This window comes from Pan paniscus, chromosome 16 (assembly GCF_029289425.2).
Source record: "Pan paniscus chromosome 16, NHGRI_mPanPan1-v2.0_pri, whole genome shotgun sequence".
Taxonomy (NCBI): Eukaryota; Metazoa; Chordata; class Mammalia; order Primates; family Hominidae; genus Pan; species Pan paniscus.
Window position 1 is genome coordinate 87,581,277 of NC_073265.2, and position 26,364 is coordinate 87,607,640.

At 39.7% G+C, this 26,364-nt stretch overlaps 1 long non-coding RNA gene across 1 annotated transcript in view; it reads right to left on the minus strand.

Moving 5' to 3' along the window:
* Nucleotides 1-2,581: 2,581 nt before the first annotated feature.
* Nucleotides 2,582-26,364, minus strand: part of LOC117976116 (uncharacterized) — a 254,255-nt gene continuing 230,472 nt past the window's right edge. The window contains exons 4-5 of the long non-coding RNA XR_010110087.1: nt 11,256-11,328; nt 2,582-7,766 (exon numbers count right to left, since the gene is read on the minus strand). This is a non-coding gene — a long non-coding RNA (uncharacterized LOC117976116). The remainder of the gene's footprint in view (nt 7,767-11,255; nt 11,329-26,364) is intronic.

The window sequence follows — 26,364 nt, forward strand, 5'->3', positions numbered from 1 at the left end:
TTATAGGCATAAGCCACCGTGCCAGGTGCCTGACATATACCACTTTTTAAAGGCGATTTTTTAAAAAAATGAAACTTCAGAGCTGCTCATCCCCCTACTTCCTTGCCTCTCTGAAAAATCTCTTGTGCTTTGAATCTCTGAGCTAAATGATCTTGTCTGCCCCCGGGCTATTGCTAAAGGACAGTGACCTCATTATCAATCACAGAAATCAAGGCACAAACTGCCAGCAGACTGTGCTTTGAGCTCAGAGCTTCTGCCTGTTTCCCTCTGTGTGAACACAAACTACATAACCTCATGTTGGGTCAAGAGAAACCCACTTTCTTTACTCAGTCATTCTAGACAGTAGTAAGCTGCTTTCTATGCATGATTTCCAGTTACCTTGCAAGACGGTGCAAAACTGACTGCTTGGGCAGGCCTAGGCCAGGTGAGGAGAGAGAACCTTTAGTCCAAACCACATTGTTTACCTCTGATTCACATGCAACAGAGCCTGCTGATCATGCAGAAATGAGTAGTTCCATTACAAGAATTTTCTAGTTAAAACCTAATCTATCTTTAATTCTAAATTTAATTTCAAATTTTAAAAAATTCAAGAGAAATATTTTAAAAGTTATTTTACACTTTCTTGCCTTGGTAAGCAAATTAAATCTAGTGCATTTATTTTGATGAATACTAATTATAATTAATTCTTCTCCACTCTAAGCGATGCCAATGTGGTGTACAATCTTATACCATGCAGGCCAAAACCCCTTGCCTTTCATGTCTTTTCTGCATTCATCTCCTCCTTCACTGTTAAGAAGACATTTCATGTTCTGTTTCAGTCAGATGGAGCTGCTATGACAAGATACCATAGGCCAGGCAGATTAAACAACAGAAATTTTTTTCTAGAAATTCAGGGGGTCTAGGAAGTCCAAGGTCAATGTATAGACAAATCTTATGTCTTTTGAGCGATCGCTGGTGGAGACAGTGAGCTTTACTCTTTCTCTTCTTATAAAGACACTGATTTCATTATGGTGGCTCCAGCCTCACGAACTCACCCAAACCTAATCACCTTCTAGGACCCACCTCCTCTGCAGGGTAGGGCTTCATCATATGCATTTTGGGGGCTGCGAGCATACAGCCCATACCACCACCTACACAGGGAAAGTGTTAATTTCTGACCTCCTTTATAATTCTCCACTTTTCATATTATCTTAATTGTGACAACAGAGAAACAACCCCTTAATATTGTTTTAATGGATAAGTAAATAAGTTCTGAATAAATCTTTAAGGTTTTGCGTGTTAATGTTTTCACCTATGGGTTTTTGTCTATACGTTCAATCTGGTTTGGTCAGAATTTTTTTTTTTATTATTTACTGGCTTTTGTTCATTCTTTAGCTAAAGTAGAGGATAAATGATCTTCAAACACAAGGTGTCCACCTGTCTTTTAAACATGGACTTTACTGTTGGTTTGCTTTTATTTTTCATCTTTCCTTAAATAAAATAAACGTTCTTCAATGGGAAAATCTGTGTCCCATATTTGTTCCTCTACTATTCTGAACACAGAGCAGATACTTGATAAACACTGCATAACTGGCAATTCATAGACCTCAAAGACGCTTAACTGTGTAGGCCAGACATGAAGCCATGAAGTAATAAATCAAAGGCACAAGTGTGCATAACGATGTGATGAAAAATTAAATTTCTACGAGAAACTATAATTCCTAAAACAGTGTTTTTTAAATCTGTTTATTTGGGGACTCCCTACCAAAGAACTCTAAAAACTGCATACTAAGTGGTGCATTTATAAATGTACTTCTAAAATGTGTCATGGTTAAGTTTACAAAGTTACAGAGAATATGCTTTTTTGATACATTGTAACTATTGACTTTTAAAAATAAAGCTGATCCTTCATTTTAAATATATCTAATAGAATCTAGATATCACGGTGATTAATCCTTCTATCATCCACTTTAAAAATCTACAAACAAGTTCCTCTTAATAGACAGAAATTTCATTTTTTCTTCTTGAACTCTTATTTGTATTCCACTCACTTGGCATAATTTTATTTCTCTAGGTTGACTTATTACAGTTATTGATAGTATACAATACATATCCTTCATAAAATTTTACTGAAATGTATATTGAATCAGATAAAGTTTTTAAATTTGTTTTACATATTGCTAAAATGGGATAGAATTAGCTTCCAGGGACAGGGCGCAGTGGCTCATGCCTGTAATCCCAGCACTTTAGCAGGCAGATCACTTGAGGCCAGGAGTTTGAGACCAGCCTGGCCAACTTGGTGAAACCCTGTTTCTACTAAAAACACAAAAATTAGCCAGGTATGGTGGTGTACACCTGTAATCCCAGCTGCTTGGGAGGCTGAGACAGGAGAATCGCTTGAGCCCAGGAGGCAGAGGTTGCAGTGAGCCAGGATCATGACACTGCATTCCAGCCTGGGTGACAAAGTAAGACTCCATTAAAAAAAAAAAAAAAGAATTAGCTATCAGTGCTATTTTTTACTTTGATAGATCTACCGAGTAAATGTTCTTTACATATGTAAGTAAATAGGAATGAAATGAGTACTGTTATAGCAGTGTCAGTCTTCTTTTTTTTTTTTTTTTTTTTTTGAGATGGAGTCTTGCTCTGTCGCCAGGTTGGAGTGCAGTGGCACCATCTCGGCTTTAAACCATATGCCAAAATTCACAAAATAATCCATTTTCAAAAAATGTTTTAATGATCTACCAGCTCTCAACTCAATGAGATCCTTCTTCGTTGTTGAGATCAGGGAACTAGACTCGAACTACGTGCAAAAGGATGTGTTACCCAGACATTTGCTTGTCAACACCAATAGTTTACAGTTGTCCTTGCTTGGTGCCCCTGAGGGTTTGCCATACTGGATCCGTGCAGCATGGTAAGATTCTACATGGATGATGGGTGGACGATCTCCTGTCTTTTGAGCGATCGCTGATGGAGACAGTGAGCTTCACTCTTTCTCTTCTTATAAAGACACTGATTTCATTATGGTGGCTCCAGCCTCACAAACTCATCCAATGTGGATGCAATGTGGGAGAAGGGTGATTTTGAAAGGGGTGTTAGGAGAGGGGCAACAGAAAACACATTCACAGGCAGGTCACTTTGTGAATGGTGCAAGGTTAATTTTTTTTTTTTTTTTTTTAGAGAGAGATAGGGGTCTTGCTTTGTCACCCAGGTTGGAGTGCGGTGGTGCAATCATACCTTACTGTAACCTTGAATTCCCAGGCTCAAGAGATCCTCCTGCTTCAGGCTTCCCAGGAGCTGGGACTACAGGTGCATGCTACCACCTCTGGCTATTTTTGTTTGTTTTTTTGTAGACATGGGATCTTGCTATGTTGCCATGATAGGCTAGTCTCAAACTCCTAGCCTCAAGCGATCCTCCTGCCTCAGCTTCCTAAAGTGCTGGGATTATAGGCAGGTACCACTGCTCCTGGCTAGTTGATGTGTTTGTTGTTGTTGTTTTTAATCAATACCTACTCCCTTTGAAAGTTCAGGTGTAGTCCCTTGAGGAAGATCAATGAAGTAGAAACCTTGGAGAAAGCTTCAGGAAGGAATCTTGAGTTGAGCCTAGTGACAGATGAGATTTAGATAAGCAGAGAAGAGTTGGGAAGATTATCCACCTGAGAGGCACAGAAGGAGCCAAGGCCTTGACTGTAGTGTCCTAACGGAAGATGCCTGAAGAGACTGGCCTGGAAAAACCCACCACTAAACCCTTTGGCTGTCTAACTCTCATCACAGAGTCTACAGAGATAAACAATATGAACATGACTCTAGATCAGAGATTTAAAAAAAAAAAACTCAAATGCTTATAGGAGCCAGGCAGGTGACAAAAAGTGGAGCAGCTACCAGGAGTATGTCATAGTGCAAAGTATGCACCGAGGGAAGTTGTTCCAGCCAAGTGGTCAGCCTCTGCTCAGCAATAGTGGAAAGATGGATGCAGCATTGCAGGTGTTTCTATGTTTTCAAGAGAAGTGGAAATCTGGACTGGAATGTAAATCTTCCACAATGGCAAGACGCAACATATTTCTGCCCTGTATCTGTCCTGTGAACATCACTTTGGTACCTCCTCTCTGAACTCTAAATTTTAGCCAAAGATCAAGCCAGAATATCAGAAAGCATCAAAGCTGAATTATTTTGCCCAGTATAAGGGGAGATGCCAAGAACAAAATAGATGATCAATCCATATTTGGCAGCTGAATGGAAGTCTACCTTTAGAAGGCCCTCCTTGACTTCCTTCTAATTGAGAGGTGGCTTGAGAATCATTATGCTGAAGGGTAGAGTCTAAAGTTGCTGCACCAAGTGTCTTTTGCCTGCAGCTGGTTCCGTTTTCCTCTCCTTTTGACCAGCAGGAAGAACAGCTGCAATTACACCCACCTTCAGCTCTTCTGTAGGAGCTTGTTCTCTGCAGTTCCTATACTAACATTTCCACAGAGCTACATGTTTTCTTCTTACTGTTATTTGCCCCTGCCTTGAATTTCCTCATGTATTTATTTTATCCTGATGCGCTCTGTGTATTTTGCAAGGCTGCTTGAATCCTTTTTGGAATGACATAGGGTATAAATAAATAAAAGCACTATCTCTGGAGCCCATCTCTTTTCCTACCAGAATTTTCAGGCCCTGGGCCTATGGGGATGCCACTTAATAAATTACTGATTGCATGTATCCTGAAGGTAATGGAGCTTCCAAAGGTGCAGAACAAACCACGAGAGAGTTGTTTAAGTGCTAGGAAAATCTGGCCCGATACATTATTCCAGATCTATATTTATGTTCATGGCTCGCAAAACACCCCGGGGCCTTTTGGGATAAAAGAAACTGCATGAATCTAAGAAAATATTATTATATAGATTTATTTGGGGTTGCTAAAGAGTATGAGGCCCTCTAGAGAACCACAGGAGGAGAATGAATTATTTTCTGCAATTTCCAACACTTGTCTTTTTAAGAGTCTCTCACTGAACCCCTGGTGCCCACCCTAATAGTTCCAGCTAATCTTGTTGCTATAGTTACAACAATTAATTATATGCTTAACTAGCCTTACTAGTACACTGCAGCAATTCAATTAAAATCTGATTTTATTCTTCTACTTTCAGGTTTTTTTTTTCAGCCTCCAGCTCTGAAAATTGCCCATAATATGGATTGAAATGGTCCTCGAAGCTGTTCAGTCCATTTCCCGGTGGCATCTTTGGCTAGAACTTGATGGAACAGGGCACTGTTGCCCTGACATAGACCTTGCTACAAGAGCCAAGACATTTGGGAGCTTGAACTCAACAGTGGAGCAAATCGTAAAACGATATCCGATGGGTGTAAGGCTGGTATGAAGAGATTTTTTCCCCATTCTTAATTTTAATAATGTATTTAAATTGGAATGGAGAGACACAGGATTCCTAAATTAGTGACTGTGCCCAACCACTGGTTTGACATCTAAAGACACTTCCAGTGGCCCCAGAAGCTGTGCCATATAGTGGGGAGCACCTCTCCTGGGCAGCCCTGGAGACCAAAGGGGGACTTAAGAGGCAGTAGGATCAATGTAAGTTCCAAAGTGCATGGAGATTGTTGGTCTCCAGGTATCTGATGGAAACACATTGATTGGAAATGCTGGATTATTGCCTCTTCTGCTGGCTACCAGTGTCACAGTAAAAGCCCAACACGTTCATTTACTAGGAGAGAAACAGACCTTGAGAGAGGTCTTGTTCAACTGTGCATGCTTTCAAGGACAGAGCTGGTGGTAAAACCCATTCAGGTAAACCTCTAGAGGTTGCAGTTTTTTTCTTTCTTTCTTCTTTTTAATTACAAAAGACATTCTGTCAATGTAACTGACCCTATGGTTTTCTGATACGGCTCCATATTTTTAATTGTTCTCCTTCCTTTTTTAGCCCCTTAATAATGACAGATAAAATTGATGAATTTCTACGACCAGGTACTGTCCTAAGGGATTTCCCACATTATCTGATTTTGCAGATATGGAAACTGAGGACTGAGAACCCAAGGACACAGAGCTAGTAGCAGGATAACTGCCACACTCTGACCTGCCTGGCTCCCATCTGAGTTCTGAGTGTTTGTTCTCTCAGCTCCTCCCAATGCCTTTTCTACACTGACCCTCTTTCCTGAATTCCCTCATTACTGTGGTGCTTCAGTCTCCAACTCTGGAGGGGTCCCCCATCTCCAGCCCTGACCCTCCTTCACCGGCCTGCAATACCACCCTTGTCTTCCTATTGTCTCTTCAAACTCACTGTGTTCCCAACAGAACTGGAATTCCCCTCCCTAACTCCCCAACATCCATCCTCTTTACTGCTCTATGTCTGGGATGTGACCCACTGTCCTTACTGCTCTATGTCTGGGATGTGACCCACTGTCTTTACTGCTCTATGTCTGGGATGTGACCCACTGTCTTTACTGCTCTATGTCTGGGATGTGACCCACTGTCCTTACTGCTCTATGTCTGGGATGTGACCCACTGTCTTTACTGCTCTACGTCTGGGATGTGACCCACTGTCTTTACTGCTCTATGTCTGGGATGTGACCCACTGTCCTTCCTGTCATAGGACCCTGAAGCCTCAGAGTTCTCTTCCATCTTCAACTCCTCATCTGCTCCTAGGGCCAAAGGAGCACACTGGCACATGGAAGGGGACTGGTTCTAATCCCTTTGCCATGAGCCAGAGTGTGGGTTTGGCAAGAAATGACAACACACACGCCAGCTTTCTACACTGCTGTGGTTTTCCCGTGTCATGCATTCCCTTCCATCCCTCCTGGGGGTTCAGGGGTTTTGTGCCATCCTGCAGGGCAGGTATGCGAAGGGAACACCCATACCCATCTGTCCTTCCTGGATACTGGCCTTCTTCTCTAGACCATTATTGCATCCCACTCCCTCGATCAAACATGACCTTTCTGTGACCACACAGGGACAAGACAACCACCAAAGTCTTTTGGAGCTATATCTTGTTCCAAGTACAAAGTCAGTACATGGTAGGCATTTCAATTCTAAATTCAAATTTGCTTCTTTAGAAAGTTTTTTTTCAGGAGACATACCCCAATTGAAAGGAATGATTCCAAAATATGGGCTGGGCATGGTGGCTCATACCCATAATCCCAGTACTTTGGGAGGCTGAGGCGGGCAGATCACCTGAGGTCAGGCGTTTGAGACCAGCCTGACCAGCATGGCAAAACCCCAACTCTACTAAAAATACAAAAATCAGCCAGGTGTGGTGCCAGGCACCTGTAATCCCAGCTACTAGGTAAACTGATGCAGGAGAACCTCTTGAACCTGGGAGGCAGAGGTTGCAGTGAGCCAAGATCTTGCCACTGCACTCCAGCCTGGGCAACAGAGCAAGACTGCATCTCCAAAAAATAAAATAAAATAAAGTAAAACAAAATAAAATAAAAATATGTGTGTGTGTGTAGATAGATGAGAGTGGGGAGAATATTTACAGACACAGACACAGAAGGGGGACTGTGCTTCATGCAGTATTTGGATTTTCCCAGTGCCAGGCAGGCACAATGTAATTTAAAAGATATTGATTGTTTTATATTGGCAAGGCACCGTGTTAGGTGCAAATATTATGTATCCCCCAAATAAATGTTCATCAATGGGTAAATGAATGGGTGAATGAGAGAATGGATGTATCTATTTATTTATTTATTCATGTATTTATTCATCGTGGAGACCACATTGGGCTCTGAGAACAAAGTGTTATTTTCATTGTTCATGCATTCCACACGTTTCACAAACGTCTTGTATGTGCCCGTCACCGTGCCGGACCCTGAGAATATGAAGATGAACAGTATTATGTGTACTAAATCACTAGGGAAGGAGGTAAAGTCCAGTGATGTGGGCTGGGAGGTGGAGGCCAATGACAGTGACCCCACCGGGGCCTGAGTCGTCCCAGAGCTCTGCTGGCTCTGCCTGATGCAGGAAAGGCCCGAGGATATTGCAGCTGAGAGACGCTTCCCTCAGGGTTCCTCTTGGAGCCTGCTGACCCCATGTGGCCTGCCACTTGACTCATCTATGAAACCATGACCCCGATTTTATGAACACCACAGCCCCCACAGTTCAGTAACAAAGAGACACATCCATGAGCCGACAGAGAATCCTCATCTACCCCACTTAATCCACGGAGGTGGTAAAAACAGCCCATCACCATCCAGGCTTCCCTGGCAGCCGGCCGGCTGTCCCTGGGAAAGGCAGTGAGAGGATCTGCCTGGGTAAACTCAGTGATGCCGGTCACACCACCGCGCTGTCCTCACCTACTGCAGATGCTGCACAGGGGCTCGAGTCCCACATTTAGCTTTCATTAATCAATCCTCATTCGGGAACAGACTTAATCTGACCAACTCCACTAAAGGAAAATAAAATATGAAGAATATCCCGGGAACAGCTATTCCTTACACAATCACCATGGAAACACTGCCGTCACAGGGGCTGTCTAGGCCAAAGCCGTGCAGAAAAGAGGATGGTTGTGGTGTGCTTGGTGCCCTCACCCTTCAGGGCACAGCAGCCTGGGGACATGAATAGGGTCACAGGCAAATTATAGTATTCGCCTGCCTCTGCCCCAGCTGCTACTGGAAGACCTGGTGCGCCTTCACATACCTACCCAGCCAGCTTTCAGGATGCTCAGGAGTGTCTCAGCCGAGATGAACTCACCCCTGGACCTTTTCACAGTCATTGCTGGGATGGGACCTGTGCTAGTACCTCCCAAAGACACCAAGGAAACCAGAGGCAGAGATGTCCTTCTGTCAGCAGGCTCGGCTGTTGTCTTGTGGCCCAGAATGTCCCTTGGGCTAACACTGAATCCAACTTAGAAACTGGCCCTGTAGCCCATCTGTTCTCCTCTCTCCGTGCAGGAGCCACAGTCCAAGCTCCTACTTGATACCAGGGTCTTAGAAACAGGGTAAGCCCCCTCCTTCAGCCTTTTCTGTCATCATACATCCACAATCCCCTACTCTCACCCCAAGATGCTGAGGGATGCTCCCCACCTAACCCCCTTCTCCCTGCCCATCTACCCTGAATCTTGAATCAAGGTTCCTTGAGTCCATCTGCCTGTGCCTCTCTGCTCTTGCTTCTCTATTGCGAACTCCTTCTCAAGGGGACCCCCAGTTTTTCACATAAATAAGCCTCTCAGAGGTCTTCCCCTCCTTTTCCACACCTGCTGAATCCCTGGGTGAACACATTTGGGTAACTTTTGGCTTAAAGACAATTAATTCAAGCGAAGCCATGCAACTGGGTGATTTGTAGGAACTTCCATTTGTTCACTCAATTTTTTACTGCCTGAGCTTCACAGAAGGCTTGGCTCCTTCACAAAGACATGGGTGGGAGGCTGGTGCTGGATTGAATGAAAGGTACTGCTATGGACTAAATTGTGTCCTCTCACAAAATTTATAAGTTGAAGTAAGTTAAAGTCTAATCCCATTATCACTGTATTTGAGGTAAAGAAGTAATTAAGATTGAAGGAGGTCGTAAGGGTGGAGCCCAAATTTGACAAGATTCATGTTTCTATAAGAGGAGGGAAACATCAGAGAGCACACTTTCCCTCTCCACCATGTGAGGACATAGCAAAAAGACTGCTGTCTACAAGCCAGGTAGAGAGCCCTCACCAGAAACCAAGTCAGCTGGAACCTTGATCTTGGACTTCCCAGCCTCCAGAACCATGAAAACATAAATGCCTGTCATTTAAGACCACCAAACAAAGGTATTTTTTTATGGTGGCCCAAGCAGACTGAGGCATGCACAAACGGCTGCTCAGACAGTAGGCAACGTTTATGGACCATCTGGAAGGCAACATGCTGTCTGGGTACAGCCACTTGCACTGTTTATTTAATCCTCACAGCATCTTCCAAGACCTGCATTGATATCCTCAGTCTACCCAGGGAACCCAGTACCCATGAGGTTTAGCTATTGGCCCAAGTGGCAGGGCTGGTATCCAAACTTAGGTCTAGAGAATTCCAAATGCTGGAGTGAGGGGAAGGGAGAGAAAATGTTGGAAGGTTCGCAGTCTCACAGAAAGGGTCTGGCATGGCTCACTATCCATTTGCTCATTGCCCTTGTTCCCTGGGGCAGTCCTGGAGACTGAGTGTTCTCATTGCCAGACCCAGAAGGTAGTGGAGCATTGGGCTTGGCATTATTTCCAGCTTGTATATCTCAGGGACAGTAGAGCTCTCCATCTTCCTTATCAGATGATGAGCCAGAACAAGGAGCCTCACTCACATCTATCCACCCCTTGGCTCTAGTCCTTCCTTTCTGCATATCTCTGGAAGTATTTTCTTGAATTCCTGGGCCATCTGGCCTTTTCATTCATACCAAACCCTATCCCTGCTTCTCCTAATGTATTGCTGGAGCATACATAATTTATGACAACGGTTGTGTCTTTAATTTGTGGCAGGCATGAAAATGCACCACCCAGATCACCTTGAAGAAAAGACTCGCCACCAGCAGGGACAGTAGTAAGCTGAGAGCTTCTAGCTCCTTCAAGATCTGCCTCAGCTTTTGAGCCATGGTCATGCTGTTCTTGGGCTGCCTTCAAAAAGTAGCAGGAATGGAGGAGCAAGAGGCTAAGGACAGTTACCCCAATAAAAAGTCACCATCTCTTGCTCAATTTCTGGAAGTGTGATAGTTTTCAAATCTGAAACTTACTCTAAAGGCTGGCAGTGTCTTCATGGAGAAAGACTGCAACACTATGGCAAGTATCTACTGTAATTATTTCCCCAGTCCTTCCCCCTTTTACTAGAGTAGCAGAACACAGAGAAAGGGGACTATTCATATATTCTGGGGATCACTGGACACAGGCCTAGGTTGACACTGATTCACAGAGACCTGAACTATGCTGGCTTCTGGTTAGAGTGGAGGCTTATGTGGAGGTAAAGTAACAATGGAATTCTGGCCAAATTTCAGCTTACACTATGTCCACTGGGTCCACAGACTCACCTGATAGTCACTTCTTCAGTTTCCAAATTTATAATTGAATTCGACATATTTGGCTGTTAGCTAAATCCCTATCTTGGGTCCTAGGCCTTTGTAACAATAGCTGTCAGAGAGAAGACCAAGTGGCATTGGCCAGATAGTAAATCGAACATGGATGGTATCAAACCCAGGGGAGGGAGGATAGCAGGTAGTAGTACCAGCTTAAAGGCATTAATTGGGTTAGTGGTTTTTACATATCTCCATGTAATTCAACAGTCTGTCCCTGAAGAAGCAATACATCCTGGAAAATGATTGTGGATAATCTTGAGCTTAACCAAGTAGTAGACTCACTTACCTGAGATATGGACACTGATGCGGCAAATTAATTTTTTTCCATCCCACTCAAGGAAGAGGATCACAGTTTACACCTACATGGAATAGATAAAACATATGTTAACAGTTTATTCCTCGGGGCTATTTTAACTTTCTCTTCCTTGATTTTATTTATTACTATACTTTAAGTTCTAGGGTACATGTGCACAACGTGCAGGTTTAATACGTAGGTATACATGTCCCATGTTGGTTTGCTGCACCCATCAACTCATCATTTACATTAGGTATTTCTCCTAATGCTATCCCTCCCCCAGCCCCCCAGCCCGACAGGCCCCAGTGTGTGACGTTCCCTGCCCTTTATCCAAGTGATCTCATTGTTCAATTCCCACCTATGAGTGAGAACACGTATTTGGTTTTCTGTCCTTGTGATAGTTTGCTGAGAATGATGGTTTCCAGCTTCATCCATGCCCCTGCAAAGGATATGAACTCATCCTTTTTTATGGCTGCATAGTATTCCATGGTGTATATGTGCCACATTTTCTTAATCCAGCCTATCATTGATGGACATTTGGGTTAGTTCCAAGTCTTTGCTATTGTGAATAGTGCCACAATAAACATACATGTGCAAGTGTCTTTATAGCAGCATGATCTATAATCCTTTTGGTATATACCCAGTAATGGGACTGCTGGGTCAAATGATAATTCTAGTTCTAGATCCTTCAGGAATCGCCACACTGCAGTGATGGGCAATAAACAGTATGGAGATTCAGGCACCTGCAACTTCAGAGACCTGCTGCATCTTGCATACTCTATTACATCAAATGCAAAGATACTTTGCTAAATATCATAAAGGGAAATAAAAGGATGAGTTGGAGAGAATATCAACGAAATTTTGATTAAAACACCATCAGATTCATTGAATCTATAGATCGAATTGGAGACAATGAGCATCTTTACAATTTTGAGTATTCTAATCCACAAATATGTATGTTAGCTTGCTAGGGCTGCCATAACAAAGCACCACAGACTGCATGGCTTAAAAGAAAGAAATTTATTTTATCACAGTTCTGTAAGCGAAAAGTCTGAGAGCAAGGTTTCAGTAAGGTTGGTGTCTTCTGAGGCTTTTCTCCTTGGCCTGTAGTTGGCCACTTTCTCCCCATGTCCTCACATGGCTTCCTTTGTACCTGTTGGTGTCCAAATTTCCTCTTAAGGATAGCAGTCATATTGGATTAGGATCTATCCTAATGGCCCCATTTTAACTTAATTCACTCTTTGAAGATCACCATCTCCAAATATAGTCACATTTTTACTATGGGGGTTCTGTCCTGGGGGTTACGACTTCAACTTAGGCATTTTGGGAGAAGCCACAATTCAGACCAGAATAAAATATTCCTCTATTTATTCATGCCTTCTTTCTCTCAATTACATTTTACAGTGTTTAGTGTGTTGAAGTGATGCCCTTTTTTCCCCAGGTATTTGATTTATTCCTAGGTATTTGATGTTTTGACGCTCTTATAATTGGTATCATTTTTAATGCCATTCTCTATTTGCTGCTGGTATATTAAAGTATTGAATTTCATACATTGACCTTTTATTCAGTGACCTCATTAAATTAACTGCAATAGTGTATTTGCGAATTCCTTTAGATTTCTCTACTTCACAACCGTATGGTCTGAAAATAATGTTATTTCTTTCCTTTTAGTCCTTGTACTTTTTATTCATTATTCTTACCTTATTGCACTGACTTGGACAACTAGTACAATAATGAATGGTGTGATTGTTAATATCGAGTGTTGATTTGATTGGATTGATGCAAAGTATTGTTTATGGGTGTGTCTGTTGCCAAAGGAGATTAACATTTGAGTCAGTGGACTTGGAGAGGCAGACTCACTCTTAATCTGGGTGGGCACCATCTAATTAGCTGCCAGCACCGCTAAAATAAAGCAGCAGATAAGATAAAAGCAGAAGATAAAGATAAAATAGGCAGAAGAAGATGGAAAGAGCTGACTTGCTGAGTCTTCTGGCCTCCATCTTTCTCCTGTGCTGGATGCTTCCTGCCCTCGACCACCAGACTCCAAGTTCTTCAGCTTTTGGACCCTCGGACTTAGACCAGTGTTTTGCCAGGGGCTCTGAGGCCTTCATCCACAGACTGAAGGCTGCGCTGTTGGCTTCCCTACTTTTGAGGTTTTGGGACACTTTGAGCACTTGGGACCCTACTTTGAGGTCTTGGCTTCCTTGCCCCTCAGCTTGCAGATGGCCTATTGTGGGACTTTACCTTATGATCCTGTGAGTCAATACTCCTTAACAAACTCCCCTTCATATATATATCTATCCTATTAGTGCTGTCCCTGTAGAGAACCCTAATACAAATGGAAATGATAATAAACATCTTGTCCTATTTCCGTTGTTTAGAAAATGCCTCCTATGTAGCACTATAAATTATAAAATGTTTGATTTATTTGAGCTGCTTCTTATCAGCTTAAGGAAGTTCTTTTTGCTGTTTCTTGTTTGCTGAGCATTCTTATCAGCAGGTAGTAATAGATTTTATTAAATTATGATTCTTCACCTGTTCCTTGTAGGAACTTTGTTAATTACATATTAAATTTATTTAATAGATAGTAGAAAGAAATAGTAGTATTTAAATAGTAGAAAAACAGACTTTCTTTCTCCTATTTTTTAATTCTGTTTGAGAGGTTTTTCTTTTTAATTAGAGTATTTGGTTCATTTACATTTAACATAATTGCTGACACAGTTTGGTTTTTATCTGTTATCTGCTACTGTTATCTATTTTATCTGCTCTGCATGCCTTTTATGCCTTTCTTGAAACATTTTGAACCAATAAGACATTTAAAAATTTCTCCCCAGTTCCTTTTCTCTTGTTAACTGTAATTTCTTTTATCCTCCTTTAAGGGTTGCACAGTGATTACACCAAACATTGTTGATTTATTAGATTCTAATAAAACTTGGTACTTGGATCACTTCCCAGGTAGTAAAACAACTTCACAAATTTTAATTTCATTACCTTGCTTCCATCTTTTTGTGTTGTTTTGTATATTTGTTCTTCATGTATTTTAAATCATTATTGTTCTGTATAGTCAGTATTTATTTAGATCTATCCATATATTTACATTTTTCATTTCTTTTTTTCTTGTATTTCCATGTTTACATCTGAAATAGGTCTTTTTCTATCTCAGGAAATACTTTAGTATTTCCTTTAGTGTCTGCCTGAAGGTAACAATTGTTTAAATTTTGGTCTGTCTGATAATGCCCTTATTTTTCCTCCATTCTTAAGGAATGGTTTTCCTGGATAGAATTCTAGCTTGGCAGTTATACTCAGAAAATCTATTCAGCAATATTTGTCTGGTACCTAATATTTATCCAAAACCTGTTTTGATCAAGTAATTCCACTTTTAGGAAATCAGTGAAAATAAGTTAAAATGCAAAAAAAAAAAAAAAAAAAAAAAGCAGCTGCATTGCATCATTATTCATAATAGGGAACAAGCATAAAATGTAACATTTATGCAATGGTTAAATAAATCATGACACATCCACATGCAATATTGCAAGAACATTAAAATGTTTTATGAAGAATTTTTAGTGAGCAAAACACACTACTGTAAGTGCAAAAAACAAAATGCACAGTTCAATATATTGTGTGATTTTGGCTAACTAACAAAACTGTATGTATAGGAAACGCCTAAAAGGAAATACATAACTCAGTTAACTTTGCTTATCTATAGGTATAAGTGTTACAGGTGGTTATTTTTTGTTATGTAATTGGAATAAATGATTCCCATTTTTAACTACAGTAGCTTCACTATTCTTCTTTTCCATTTAAAATTATAAACCAAATTAATGGTAAAATTATAGCTCATTTAAGGAACATTTAAGAGGTTTAAGTTGTCCTGTCTTCTACACAGAATTTTCCATGAGAACAAAACATAGAAATATTATGAAGAGACCTGTTTAAACTGTCATAAATGGTCCCCACCCTCAAATCACTGACTAAAACTTACCTTACACAAGATGCCTGCTATCGACTAAATTATTGTGTTCCCTCAAAATTCTTATGTTGAAATCATAATCCCCAATGTGATGGTATTAGGAGGTGAAGTCTTTGGGAGGTGATTAGGTCCTGAGGTCTCCCTCATGATGGGATCTGCCTCAGAGAGCTGCCTCATCCCATTCACTGTGTCAGGATGCAATGAAAGATGGTGTTTACGAACCGGGAAGTGGGCCCTCACCAGACTCTGAATCCGCCAGTGCTTTGATCTCGGATTTTCCAGCCTCCAGAACCGCGAGAAATAAATCTTTATTGTTGATAAACCACTCAGTTTTTGGCATTTTGTTACAGCAGCCCAAATGAACACAGACTGTGCCATAAACACATGATCCTTAAGCATAATTCTGTCGAAAATTGCATCCCACACACATTTCATCCAGAGTGAAAAGAAGAGTATCCACCATCCTTCATACACAGTACTAGTCACTTCCTAAACCTCATTAGGGCTGGTAATGCTGCTTCCCCAACAGGAATTAATTTTATGCTAATCATATATGTCAGTGACTCTCACAGCTGCTCCACAGAAGCAACGGTTTTGCAAATTAGTTGCTTTCTTATTTGGGAAAGGTGTGGGATGGGCCAGAAGGAAAGGCATCACTGGAACTCACATAATGTTTTTAGACTTGTTAATTAGCCTCGCAGTCTCGTTTTATCATTTCATCCGAAGATGGTTTGGGGCTTAAAACAGTCCTGAGGTCATCAATTCTGACTCAGCTGATTAACACTGGGCTTGTCAGATAATTGGAAAGGTCAAAAAACAGTGTCTAGTCTTTCTCCTAAAGCTAAAATTACTGCCAGAAAAATTTCTAAGAGATATTCCAGCCCTTGCAGGAAGGAGCTTAGGAATTAAGTAGATCTTAACTTAGATCTTTGGTCCCTGCTGCCTTGCTGTGTGGCCCTAAGAACACAGCTTATCTTTGTGAACCTAAGTCGTCTTCTCTGTGAAAATGAAAATTAAAATGCCTCTCACATAGGGAGGAACAAGAAGCATAATGACCAGCACACAATGGGGGAAAGATAAATGTTCATCTACTCAAATCTTCTTTCTACACTTACTAGAAATCCTTGTTTATTTGGGAGGATCAAGATTCAACTTCAAAACTAATTGAACGTTTTTCACTTTGAAGGTAAAACTGATCAGGTTACTTTTTAAAAGTGGAATGTGATGAGACATGGAGGTCATATATGGGTAGAAATGGTGGAGGGAGTTAGGCAGACACCATGAGAATCCAGGCAAAGCACGAAAACCTGAAAAGGAGCCCACAAAAGAGATAATAAAGGTTAGTTTTATTCATTCGTGTAATTAACATTTATTGAGCACCTACTACATTATAGGCACAGAGTTTGATGTCGAGGCTACAGTGGGGAACAAGATAATCTCCCTGTTTTGTCAGAGAGCTTATGCTCTACTGGGGCAAACAGGTATGGAGACAGAATGGTAAGGGCTGTGATGCTGAATCCCCTGCTCCCCACTCTAGGATAGCCCTCAGTCAGCCTGCCAACTTTCCACCAGCAATGCTTGTACTGGCAGACTGTAGAGCCCTTGGGAACAGGGCCACAGCTGGCAGGGCTGGGAGGTAGCAGCATGGCATTATACAGGGTGGACATTAGATATTTTATTCTGTTATGACCCAGTCTTTGGAGAGAGGTTGCTGCCTTTTCCCAAGACACAAGTAGTGATCACAGAAGTTCACAATTGTAACATATACCAATCGCTGGAGAGTCACTGAGAGCAGCAGCTTCTGCCAGGAAAGCAGAAGCTAGGGAAGGATTCTCTAGGGAAGCCTAGCTTGCCCTTATGTCAGACCCAGCCTTTCCCTGAGTGCATCTTCTCTGGCCTTCCCTATGATTCCTCTCCAGCTCTCACATGGCCATGCCAGGATGGTCACTTGCCTGCATGCCTTCTGGGAGGTTAGGATCAACTGAGGGCAGTGGAGAGTTCAAAGAAGCACAATGCACTTCTTCCCAGGATGGTGGATCACACAGAGCAGGGAGGAGAGATCAGATTATACTCTAAATATATTGAAGACCTTGCTGGTTTAAGAACAGAAAGGTAAAGAATCCCCTCATGCTTCCCTTCATTCACTGCACAAATATTTGATGAATGCTCATTATGTGTCTGGCATGGTGCTAGTTGCTGGAGGTACATTGGTGAGTTAAAATGTACTCAGCAATGGTGAGAGTGGTGAGTCCTAGTCCCCACTCTCATTGAGTTTCAGATCAGTGAGGTAGAACTTAAGCAAATCAAGTCAGAAATTAAATGTGACAACCATGACTGGTGTTATGTAAGAATCACACAGGATGCCATGAGATGGGGATTTTACCTGGTCAGGAAGGGCATCCCTAAGGAAGTTGCTATGGTTTAGCTCTGTCACCACTCAAATCTCATCTTGAATTGTAGCTCTTATAATCCCCACTTGTCATGGGAGGGGCCCAGTAGGAGGTAATTGAATCATGGGGGCGGGTTTTCTCATGTTGTTCTCGTGATAGCGAATAAGTCTCATGAGATCTGATGGTTTTTTAAAGGGCAATTCCCCTGTACACGCTGTCTTGCCTTCCTTTAACCATTCACGATTGTGAGGCCTCCCCAGCCACGTGAACTGTGAGTCAATTAAACTTCTTTTACTTTATAAATTACCCAGTCTCTAGTATGTCCTTATTAGCAGTGTGAAAATAGACTAATATAGAAGTGATCCATAAAATAAGGAGTTGAGCAAATGAAGAGAGGAGAAGGCAAGAGAAACAGTATACGCAAAGGCCCTTGGCAGGAGAAAGCACAGTGTACAAAAGGGAAATAATTCAGGGCCACTGCAGTAGAAAGTCAAGGACGAGGGAGAAGTGGTGCCAGGTAAGGCTGCAAAGATGAGGAAATTTACGGTGGGAACTTGGGGATCTTGACGTCAAACTAAACTCAACTTCTGAACTCCCTGGTTTTATAAATATTGATTATTGTATCTCATATTCCTTTAAAGCTTTTTAAGCTTTTTGAGATAATTGCAGATTCACATTTGTAAGAAACGATACAGAGAGAGCCCCTGTGCTATTTACCCAATTTCCCCCAATGGTAGTGTCTTGTAAAACTATAGTACAGTGTCACAACCAGGGTACTGACTTTGACACGGTCAAGACACAGAATATTTTCTTCCCCACAGGGATCTCTCATGTTGCCCTTTTATTATCACAGCCACTTCTTTCCTGCCCCTAACTCCTCCTTAACCCATTATTCTCCATTTCTATGATTTTATTATTTGAGAATGTATATAAATGGAATCAAATGGTATGTAACCTTCCAGCTTTTTTCACTCAGCCTGATTTTTCAGAGATTCATGGGGGCTATTGTTGTATCAACCATTTGTTCCATTTTTATTGGTGAATAGTGTCCCCATGATATGGATTTGCCACAATTTGTTTAACCATTCATCCATCGAAGGACCTCTGGGCTGCTTCCCAGTTTGGGGCTACTGCAAATAAAACTTCTATAAACACTCATGTGCAGGTTTCTGTGAGAATGAATGTTAAGTCTTCATTTCTCTAGGATAAATCTCCAGCAGTGCAATTGCTGGCTCATACGGTGGTTGCATATTTAGTTGTATATGAAACCACCAAACTGTTTTCCAGAGTGTCTGCACAATTTTTCAATTCCATCAATAATATGAGTGATCCAGTTTCTTCACATCTTCTCCAATATTTGGTGTTATCAATATTATTTTAGCCATTCTGATAAGAATGTAGTGATAGCTCCTTGTAGTTTTGAATTCTATTTCCCTAATGGTTAATGACTGAACATCGTTTCATGTGATTGGTCGCCATCTGTATGTCTTATTTGGGGAAAAATCTCTTTATGTTTTTCATTCACTTTCTAATTAAATTGCTTCCTTTTTCACTTGAGTTTTGAGGGGTCTTTACATAGTCTAGATTCTAGTCCCTTATTGGATATGTGGCTTATACAAATATTGTCCCAATCTGTAGCTTGTCTTCTCATCCTCTAAATAGGGTCTTTAACAGAGCAAAAGTTTAAATTAGTGATGAAGCCCAACTTACTAGTTTTTCCTTTCATGGATCACACTTAAGTTTTCAAGTTTCAAAACGTTTTGCCTAGCCCTAGATCCCAAAGATGTCATTCTTTTTTAAATGAAAGTTTTACTTTTAACTTTTGAGTCTGTGATACATTTTGAGTTAATTTTTGGAGAAGACATGAGACTTAGATTGAGGTTATGTTTGTTTATTTTCCATGAATGTACAATTGTTCTAGCACCATTTGTTGAATCATCTTTGCATCTTTGTAGAAATTATTTGGGCATATATGTGCAGGACTATTTTGGATTCCTTATTCACTTATGTTTATCTGTGTGTCTATTTATCTTTCCATCTTTGCCACAGTCTTGATTAATGTAACTATATAATGTCTCAAAATCTAGTAGACTTATTCTTTCCACTTTATTATTTTTCCAAATTGTTTTAGCTATTGTAGTCCCTTTGCCTTTCTGCAAAAAGTTTTCAAACAATCTTGTCTGCAACTACACAAAAATCTTGCTAAGATTTAGAACAATTTTTAAACTAATATATATTTATGGGCTACCTGTAGTATTTTGCTACATGCATAGAATGTGTAATTATCAAATCAGGATATTTAGGATATCGATAACCCTAAGTATTTATCATTTCTATTTGTTGGAAACATTTCAAGTTGTTCCTTCTGGCTATTTTGAAATTTACAATACATTGTTGTTAACTATAATCACCTCACTCTGCTATTGAACATTAAAACTTATTCCTTCTACCTAACTGTATATTTGTATTCATTAATCTCTTCATTCCCCCAACCCCTCCCACAAGCATACGCTTTCCAGCCTCTGGTAACTATCATTCTATTCTACCTCAATGAGATCAAGTTTTTAATTTGCACTTATGAGCAAAAACTTGTGATATTTATCTTCCTGTGCCTGGCTTATTTCACTTAACAAACTAACCTCCAGTTTCATCCATGTTGCTGCAAATGACAGGATTTTATTCTTTTTATAGCAAACAGTATTCATTGTGTGTGTGTATATATATACGTATATACACACGTATATATATACGTATGTATATACACGTGTATATATACGTATATACGTGTATATATATACACATATATATATATACACACACACACAACATCTTTTTCTATTCATTTGCTCATGGACACTTAGGTTGATTCCATACCTTTGCTACTGTGAATAGTGCTACAATAAACATGGGGCTCCAGGTACATGTTTGATGTATGGATTTTTGTTTTTGTTTTTTGATAAATACTCAATAGTGGGATTGCTGGATCATATAGTAGTTCTACTTTTTGATTTTTGTGAAATCTCCATGCTGTTTTCCATAATGACTATACGAATTTACATCATCCCCCAACAGTATATAACCATTCCCTTTTCTCCACATCCTTGCCAACATCTGTGATTTTGTGTCTTTTTTATAATAACCATTCTAACAGGGTAAGGTGATATCTCATTGTGGTTTTGATTTCCATTTCTCTTGATGATTAGCGGTGGTGAGCATTTTTTCATATGCCTGTTGGCCATTTGTATGTCTTCTTTTGAGAAATGTCTACTCATGTCCTTTGCCCACTTTTTAATGGGATTTTTTTTTTTGCTGTTGAGTTCCTCATATATCTAGATATTAGTCCCTTGTTCATTGAATAGTTTGCAAATATTTCCCCCATTTGATAAATTGTCTCTTCACTCTGTTGATTGCTTCCTTTACTGTGCAGAAGCTTTTTAGTTTAATATCATCCAGTTTGTCTTGTTGTGTTATTGTTGCCTGTACTCTTGAGGTCTTAGCCATAAAATCTTTGCTAAAACCAATGTCCTGGAGTGTTTCACTTATGTTTTCTTCTAGTAGTTTTATATGTTTGACTCTTACATTTCAGTTCTTAATCCATTTGCAGTCAATTTTTGTAAATGATGAGATAGAATAATTTCATTCCTCTACACATGTATGTCTAGTTTTCCTGGCACCATTTAGTGAAAGGGGTGTTCTTTTCCCACTGTATGTTCTTGGCACCTTCTTCAAAAATCAGTTGACTGTAAATACATGAATTTATTTCTGAGTTCTCTGTTCTCTATCATTGGTCTATGTGTCTATTTGTATACTAATGCCATACTGTTTTGGTTACTATAACCTTGTAATATATTCTGAAGTCATGCAGTGTGATGCCTCCTGGTTTGTTCTGTTTGGTATTGTCTTGGTTATTTGGATTCTCTTTGTTTGGTGGTTTTCTGTCATTGTAACATTTGAGTACTTTCTTCATTTGTATGTTTGCTCCACCAGTGAGTTTTACACATCATGTGTTTTCACGAGTGTAGATATTGTCCTTTCACTTCCAGGTATAGGACTCCCTTAAGCATTTCTTCTAGGGTTGGCCTACTGGTAATGAATTCCCTCAGCTTTTGCTTGTCTGGGAAGGAATTTATTTCTCCTTCATTGATGAAGGATAACTTTTTTGGGTATAGTGTTCTTGTCAAACAGTTGTTGTCTTTCAGCACTTTGAATATGTCATACAATTCTCACCAGGCTGGTAAGGTTTCTGCTGAGAAATCTGCTGCTTGTCTGATGAATGTTCCCCTATATATGAATAGATGCTTGTCTCTTGCTATTTTCAGGATTCTCTTTGTCTTTAACTTTTGACAATTTGACTATCATGTGCCATGGAGAAAACTTCTTAGGGTTGTATCTATTTGAGAGTTTCTGAGCTTCCTGTATCTGGATGTCTAAATCTCTTGCCAGACTTGGGAAGTTTTCAGCTGTTATTTCATTAAATAGATTTTCTATGCCTTTGGCTTTCTCTTAATCTTCTGAAACACCCAAAGTTTGAATATTTGGTTGCTTGTGTCCCACCACACGGGTTATTTCTAAAGACCTGTCTTTAAGTTCTAAAATTCTTTCTTCTCCTTTAGCTCATCTATTGTTGAAATTCTCAAATGTATTTATCTTATTCATTGAATTTTTCAGTTCCAGAATTTGTTTCTTTTGTTTTGTTTTGTTTCTTTATTATGATAGCTATCTTTTGGGTAAATTTCTCCTTAATATCTTATTGTATACTAAGACACTAATATCTAATTGTATACTAAGATATATTGATATCTTTAGTATACTAAGTATTATAATCTGTATTTGGACATTATTTGATTTCTTTCATCTGTGTGTATAGTTTTGTCATAAAAGTCTTGTACATGTTTTGGTATATTTACACATAAATATTTCATCTTTTTGTGATTTTAAATGGGATTGTATTTTTAGCTTTAGTTTTCACATGTTCATTGCTAGCATATCAAATTTCAAGTGATTTTGTATGCATGTCTTGTATCTGGTGACCTTGCTGAAATCTTTTTACTTTTAGAAGATTTTTGTAGATTTTTTGAAATTTTTGATGTAGATAATCATGTCATCTACAAAGGAGGATGGTTTTTACTCCTTTCATAATTGGTATGCCTTATGTTTTTTTTCTTGCTTAATTGCACTGGCTAGAATTGTAAATACTATATTGAATAAGATTCATGAGAGCAGATAACCTTATCTTATTCCCAGTCTTAGGGAGAAAGCATATATTCTTTAACTATTAAGTATAACGTTTGCTTTAAGCTTTGTAAAAACTTTTTATCGATTCAGGAAGTACTCTGGTTCCTATTTTTTCTGAGAGTTTTTGTCATATGAGTGTGAAATTTTGTCAAATAATTTTTCTTTATTCATTGATATAATCATGTGATTGTTATTCATTAGCATATTAATATAGTGGATTTCATTGACTGATTTTCAAATATTAAACCAGTTGAAACATTATTGAATATACTGCTTAATATTGCTAACATTTTATTAATGATTTTTGGGTCTATATTCATAAGGAACATTTGTCTGTAGTTTTGGGGGGTCTTTTGGATTTTGTTTGTTGTAGTTTTGTATGTGGGAGTTCTTTGTTGATTGATTGTACTTTGTATGATTTTGATATCAGGGCAACATTAGCTTTATAATGTGTATTAACAAATGTCTCCTCCTCTTGTATTTTCTGGAAGAGATTATATCAAATTGTTAATTCTTCTGTAAACATTTGATAGAAATATTCAGTAAAGTTATCTGGGCCAGGAGATTTAGGTTGGGAGGTGCTTAAATTCATAATTCAATTTCCTTAGTAGTTACAGGATGATTCAAATTACTTAATATTGGATGAGTTGTGATAGTTTGTGTTTTTTAAAAGAATTGGTGATCCATTTCACCTAAGTTGACAAATTTACATATACAGAGTTGTTTGTAATAATTCCTTATACTTTTGATATCTGCAGATTCTGCAGCAATATGTCCTAATTTCTGATATTGGTGATCAGAAAATTCTAATATTTTCTTTTTATCTTTATCAGTCTTTGAGATCTGACAATTTAATGATCAAAGCAGCAGCTTTTTCTTTCCATTTTTCTGCTTTCAATTTTATTAATTTCTACTCCTATTATGTTTGCTATTATGCTTATTCTTTATTATTTCTTTATGATTCTTTATTCTTTACTCTTCCTAAGTTGTTGAGGTTGGAGTCTAAATTGTTGATTTGAAATGTTTCCTCTTTTCTAGTGTAGGCAATTAGTGCTATAAATTTACCTTTCAGCATGCTTTATCAGTATCTCACAAATTTTGATATTTTATATTTTAATTTTTCTTCCATCTAGTGTAAATTTTATTTCCCTAGAGACGTCCTTTTTGTTTCATGGGTTCTTTAGATATATTCTTTATTATCATTTGTTTGGATATTTTCCTATCTTTCTGTTTATTGGTTTCCAGTTTGATTGCATTGTGATCAAAGAACACACTTTGTGTGATTTTGTGTCTCCTTAATTTGTTGAGGTTTTATAACCCAGGATATCTTCCAACTTGGAACAAGTTCTGTGGGTGCTTTAAAAAGAATGTGTTGAGTTTTTCATCAGTTTTTGTTTTGCATATTTCAAAGCTCTGTTGGTTGGTGCATACACATTTACAATTACTATGTCTTCCTAGTGACTTGACTTTTTACCATTCTGTAAGGTTCCTCTCTTCTCTGGTAATTTTATTTTCTCTGAAGTCTACTTTATCTGATATGAATATAGCCATTTCTTTTTTTCTTTGACTTCTTACATGATATATCATTTTAATCTTTTTTACTTTCAATTTGCCTATGTCATTATATTTGAATAACCATGTCTTTCCCCCAACATTAGGGATTACAATTTAACATGAGATTTGGATGGGGACACAGAGCCAAACCGTATCATTACTCCCCTGGCCCCTCCCAACTCTCATGTCCTTCTCACATTTCAAAACACAATCATGCCTTCCCAACAGTCCCCCAAACTCTTAACTCAAAAGTCCAAGTCCAAAGTCTTATCGAGACAAGGCAAGCCCCTTCTACCTATGAGCATGTAAAATAAAAAACAAGTTAGTTACTTCCAAGATACAGTGAGGGTACAGGCATTGGATAAATGTTCCCACTCCAAAAATGGGGCTACAGCCACCATGTAAGTCCAAAACCCAGCAGGGAAGTCACTAAATCTTAAAACCACAAAATAATTTCCTTTGACTTCATGTCGTCTCACATCCAGGTCACACTGATGCAAGGGGTAGGCCTCCAAGGCCTTGGGAAGCTCCAACCCATGGCTCTATACAAGGTACAGCCCCTGAAGCTGCTTTCAAGGACTGGCATTGAATGCCTACAGCTTTTCCAGGTGTGTGGTGCAAGCTGTCAGTATCTCTACTAATCTGGGGTCTGGAGCATGGTGGCCCTCTTCTCAAAGCTCCACTAGGCAGTGCCCCAGTAGAGGTTATCCATGAGGACTCCACCCCTGCATCAGACTTCTGCTTTGACTTCCAGTTGGTTTCCATACATTCCTTGAAATCTAGGCAGAGGCTTCCAAACCTCAACTCTTGCCCTCTGTGCACCTGCAGGCTTAGCACCATGTTGAAGCCACCAAGGTTTGGGGCTTGCACTTTCTGAAGCAATGGCCCAAGCTCTACCTTGACCCCTTTTAGTCACAGCTGGAGCTGGAGCGGCCATGATGCAAGATGCCAAGTCCCGAGGCTGCACAAAGCAACTGGGGCCTGGCTGCTTCTAATAGCATACACTCATATGCATGAAGAGATTATCTGAAACTGGCACTTAAATTTTAAAGGGAAGCAGAGCATAAAAGTTTGAAAAATTTAAAGCCTTCCTATGTAGTTGAAAAGAAAACCCCATTTTCTGGGGGAGAAATTAATGCCTGCTGCAGAAATTTGCATAAGAGGAGCCAAATGTTAATAGCCAAGACAACGGGAAAAATGCCTCCAAGTCATTTCAGAGATCTTTGCAGCAGCCTCTCCCATCATAGACCTGGGTCTAAAAGGGAAAAAATGTGTTTTTTTTTGTATAGCCAAGCCTCATCTTGAATGCTTTGCTGCTTAGAAATTTCTTCCACTAGATACCCTAAATCATCTCTCTCAAGTTCAAAGTTCCACAGATCTCTAGAGTGAGGCGCAATGCCACCAATCTCTTTCTTTGCTCAAGTATAGTGGGAGTGATCTTTATTCCTTTTCCCAAAAAGCTCCTCATCTCCACCTGAGACCTCCTTAGCCTGGACTTCACTGTCCATATCACTATAGCATTTTGGAGACAACCTTTCAACAAGTCTCTAGGAAGTTTCAAACTTTCCCTCATCCTTCTGTCTTCTTCTGAGCCTGCCAAACTGTTCCAACCTCTGCCTGTTACCCAGTTCCAAAGCTGCTTCCACATTTTCAGGTAACTTTATAGCAATGGCCCACTTCTCTGGTACCAAATTTTGTATTAGTTCATTCTCACACTGCTATAAAGAACTACCTGAAAAACTGGGTAATTTATAAAGAAAAGAGGTTTAATTAGCTCATGGGCCCTCCTTCTCTGATCCTTCCTAGGCTTCCATAACCTAAATGTTTGATCTTTTGTGACAATATCCACAGGTTTAAGGGGCTCTGTTTGTTTTCTCAATTGCTTTTTTCTCTATGGGTTACATTGGATAGTTTTGATTGTTCTATCTTCCAGTTCACCGATTCCTCT